Source organism: Limulus polyphemus, unplaced genomic scaffold (assembly GCF_000517525.1).
Source record: "Limulus polyphemus unplaced genomic scaffold, Limulus_polyphemus-2.1.2 Scaffold622, whole genome shotgun sequence".
NCBI classification, from domain to species: domain Eukaryota; kingdom Metazoa; phylum Arthropoda; class Merostomata; order Xiphosura; family Limulidae; genus Limulus; species Limulus polyphemus.
The window spans coordinates 58258-63238 of record NW_013666232.1 but is presented as its reverse complement, the minus strand read 5'-3'; the positions used below and the strand labels follow the sequence as shown (position 1 = coordinate 63238).

The 4981-nt window shown below is 35.2% G+C and overlaps 1 protein-coding gene across 1 annotated transcript in view; it reads right to left on the bottom strand.

Moving 5' to 3' along the window:
* LOC106459520 (histamine H2 receptor-like) overlaps positions 1 to 3898 on the bottom strand; it is a 76069-nt gene extending 72171 nt beyond the window's left edge. Inside the window, exon 1 of the mRNA XM_022386031.1 lies at positions 3715 to 3898. The gene's annotated coding sequence lies outside the window, so the exon portion shown is untranslated. The remainder of the gene's footprint in view (positions 1 to 3714) is intronic.
* Positions 3899 to 4981: the final 1083 nt, after the last annotated feature.

Sequence of the window (4981 nt, the reverse complement as noted above, 5' to 3'; positions counted from 1 at the left end):
AACTCTTGGGCTACTCTTTTACCAACGAATAGTGGGATTGATCTTCACATTATAACGCCCCCACGGCTTAAATGGCGAGCATGTTTGGTGGGATGCGGAATCGAACCCGCGACCCTCAGATTGTGAGTCGAGCGCCTTATCCACCTGGCCATGCCGGGCACTAGTATGAAGAGAGAAAAGTCTGCCAAAATAAGCGGGGTCTATCCACTTGTCTTGGAACAGAGAAATGCGAATAAATATAAAGTTAACAAGTGGAATATAATGTTATACGTAGGCTGTCATGATGAATCGGAATATTATCTACCTTTTGTATATGTAGTGAGCTCCATCGCTATTAATTGTTGCATCTTTTTTAAAAAAATCGGCTTGCAATAGCAACTTTCTAACTGAACACGAAAAGAGAAAACAAAGTAATTAACAGTAATTAACTCACGTTTCTTGTATACTTTGATGAACTTCTCATATGCTTCAGTGAAGATTGAAGACTTAAGTGACTAAGTTTGGTTCCGTATAACTTAATGACTTCCGTACACTTTTGTGACTTCTCCATATCTTCATGATTTCCTTTTACGTAACTATAGTGACCTTCCACGTAATTTAATGACTTATATATACATACACGTTATTGACTCCTGTGTACCTTAATGACTTCAGCTGAATTTCGCGATTCCAAGAAAACGTCAACAACTCCAACCTTACACGAACACTATAAATATAACCTGAATTTAATGCTTCCACGAACACTTCAACAACTCCAACCTTACACGAACACTTCAACAACTCCAACCTTACACGAATACTATAAATATTTATGTAAATTTGAAGCTCGCAAGAAATAATCAGATTATTTATATTGAAAAGGTTTACATTTTCAACAGTTTATGTTTTTATTAGTTCATTTTATTTGTGTCGAAAGGGATTTTTAGATTGCAACGATATAATAATTCAAAAAACATTTTGTTACGCTGTATTCCAAAGAACAATGTTCAATCACAAACCGCGTAACGCTCCCAGACGGAAAGTATATTAAATGATTAATGGCTGACAATGTTCAAGATAAAAAGACGACCATCCATTAATTTCACGTCACTTATAGGTAACATTAAACAAAATCCAACTATCGAATACTAAGAAGATTTAGGAGTCAAATTAAGGGTTTCAGTTTAAATACTTATCCAATGACATACTAACGACGACCTATTCAAAATTCACTACAATGTTTAAAATTATCAACAAATTCTCATTAATTTCAAACGGTACTTTATTATACATTAATATCTTGTGTTAAAAAGATTTAAATGACCAAACTAGACCAAAGAGTAGTTTTGTTGAATCAAAGAACTTTAAAATTATTTTTTCTGACTTATTTTATTGGTTTTCGGAATTTGTAGAGTATATTGGAGGGATTTAGATATTTTTTTTGCAATGAAGTTATTTAAAAAACGAAATTTACTGTCCAGATAATAATAATAAAAAAACTTTAATTCAGGCAACTTTTCGCCATTGAAGCTTCATCAGTGCTGAAAAAGCTGCACTAGCGAAATGTTGGCTGAAATATAGTTTTCTGATTTAGTTCGAACTGTAGGATTTCTAGTAGCGAGCAAGCTTATAATATATCATTTAAAATAACAGTCGGAGAAATAAGACATATTATTAAAAACAGATCTGCGTTCTACATTTTTTTATCTTGTGTACATAGCATGTCTGTTTGCTTGTGGGCTTCAGTACTCGCATTTACTCCTATGTTTAGTTTTTAGTTTCATTCCCCACGTAAGGCTTGCGAATAGGGATTAAACGTAAAAGACGATATGAGTCTTACTTCTTAAGATCCTTCTTTCACTAAGATATATTTTACCATTCTCAATCTGCCGACTAATGTTCCCGTTCTTTTATTTCTTTCTTGCTTAGTTGTTTAAATTGAAAAATTTCAGGGACATACACAGAAATATATACAGGAAGAGAGACACTTTTGGAGTACGAGTCCTAGATTGGTCAAAAAGCAAAAACATTCGTTTAGATATATATTAATTATATATACTTTATAAACATATGGATACAAGTTAAGAGGTACGATCACACCTACCACACTCTCCCTCACCCCATCCACCTACGTGCATGAACTTACCAAGGTAAGGAAACACTGTTGTATATTGTATAGCATTGTTTCCTATAAATACTAAGATTAGACATTTGTTTGTACATGTATAAAGTTATTTTCACATAGGTTCTTAGGTTTGATCATTATTTTAGCTAGCAAAATGAATGTACAGGTGAAATGCTACCAAGTACTATAACTTTTGAATCTGTTTTGCTGGGAAAACATATTCATCCACCATAAAAAAAAGCATTGAAACAAAAATTAATTTTGTTGGACAAACGGATATAGATTCTCATTTACTCTGACTTGACTAAATTAAAAATGTGTTCAATACCATTTGGGAAGAAGTTTGGAGAGTTGAAGGCCAGCTTGGATTGCCACACACAAGACTGGTTTTAACGTATAATTCCACTTCTTCCTCAGCCCCAAGTAAACCTGGAGGTGAAAATGAACTCCAAACTCGAGAGAACGCCTATCAACCAGCAAGTGTTATTTTATCCTCGTTATTCTAAATGTGTGTTCGTGGTAAGTAACATTTGTTAGAAGTTTAACACTTCTGAAGTATAAGGAATTGGTCCATGTAATTATGTAGGTTGTGTGTAAAAAAATGTATTTCAAAGTTTAGTGAGGTGTTGTTAGGTAAAATCTTCATCACCATGATTCACTTTATTACGGACATTGACCATTTTGCATTTCTTCAATGAAACGTTTAACAATGTTATTTTTACTCATCAAATAGCCCGGCATGGCCAGGTGGCTAGGGCGCTCGACTCGCAATCCCTGTCACACCAAACATGCTCGACCTTTCAGCCGTGGGGGCGTTATAATGTGACGGTCAATCCTACTATTCGTTGGTAAAAGAGTAGCCCAAGAGCTGGCGGTGGGTGGTGATGACGAGCTGCCTTCCATCTAGTCTTACACTGCTAAATTAGGGACGGCTAGCGCAGATAGCCTTCGTGTAGCTTTGCGCGAAATTAAAAAACAAAACAAAAACAAACAAACTCATCAAATAACGAGCCCGAAATTTCTGTCTATTCAAAATGAACATTGTAATTTTATCCAATATTTCTTAGGCTTTTAACAATGCCTGCCATCACTCACATCTAACTCCTCCCATTTTTTTGTCCACTCAAAATGAAACATTTAAAAACAATGTTTTTACTAGCCCCAAATACTTGTCTTTTATTTGCCTAGTGACCTAATAAATAATGTCATACGGAATTGATATTTTTCATATACTTACATGACATAATGTCTGGTGAGTAATACTGAAATTCATAACACTGCCAACAGCTTTTTTGTTGGTTAATAGGTGAAAATGAATAATAAACATTATTATGAAAATACATCCTACTCCGTCGTGAATGGAGGTGAAATAACTCGGTGATATCAAATTATCAATTCACAGTGCAGTTTACAAACAATAATACCAACATAAGTAAATGTACTTCAAAATTTTAGAATAGCTATTCCTAGCTATCACTTTTATAACTATAACCTTCCTAATGTAATCCTAGCTCAACAGAAAATCCAAACTCCACTCCCATTTTTGACGTTTTTGTTCTTGGTGTACTTTCAAATCTAATATTAATGTAAATATTTCACAAAAATCTTACCTTCTGGTGCTCAGTCAACTTATCGCTGAGGCTTACAACTGAGTGTTATTCTTTGTTGAAAAATGCTGTCTAAAGATATTTATATTGGTCTTTTGTAGGACTAATTTCTTGTTTCAAGTCGTCTGCTAGCTATATACTCAAAGCTCTAACGTTTTTGCCATTGTATGAGTCACGTCTCGCGACGACGAAGGCTCTAAGCATTCTAATGTTGCACACAAGCGTCGCACGCCTCAGGCCTAGCAACAGGCTTACTAAAGAAAATACCCGGATCTGTCGTCATGACAACGACAATAGAAGACACGAGCACTTTCTTGGATGCCTTGCACGACTAAGTAAGATAAGTTCAAGGTTAAAAAATATATTTATTGATTTAAGACTGTAGTCAAACAAACATGTTTATGGATGGTCGCTGGCTAGTAATAATTTCACTTCGATTGTGAACTCCAAGATCAGGAGTCAACGACCTATAGGATTATATATATTTTTTTAAAACATAATTTTAACGAATAAGCAAAGTTTATAATAGTTTGCAAAAAAAACAATATATGCAGATTTAGACTAATGTCTAACAAACCGACGAAAGAGGCTAATGTCTTCTTGAGTAAGCATCCAAAAAGTGCACATGCTATAAGAATATTAGGTAAGTTGATGATCTTAAGAAAATGTTTTGCATTGGGGGAAGAAAATGGTGTGTTTTTTTTTAATTTCTCATTTTCATCGAAGTTGTTATTAAATGTCTGGTGAATTGAAGTGAAAAAAAAAGATATTAAAAACGAAAACATGATTTTTATATATTCATTTATTTTAAACACAGAATAGCCATTTATGGTCATTATGTGAGGCGTTCATCGGTGGGTAAGCGGTAATTTATGGACTTACAACTCTAAAATCCGGGGTTATGTTCCATGCGGTGGACAGCGCAAAGATAGCCCATTGTGAAGCTTTGCGCTTAAAAACCACGCCAACACAAAAGGATTATGGAGCGTGGGTTGGAGTTCCGAATTTCGAAACTGGCGAACCTCTTTGGAGTTCGTGTGATACCTCTAAATACACCCCCCCCACCACACACACACTTTCAGCTGTGGGGGTAGTAATGAAAGTGACAGACAATCTGTTAGACTAGTGGTAGGTGGTAGAGTGCTGTTGACTGGCTGCCTTCACCTAATGGTCAGTAATCCAAAATAAGGGACAGCAGCAGACAGCTTTGCTTAAATACAAAATATTGTTTGTCTTTGTTCGAGGGCCCGGCATGGCCAAGTGGTTAAGG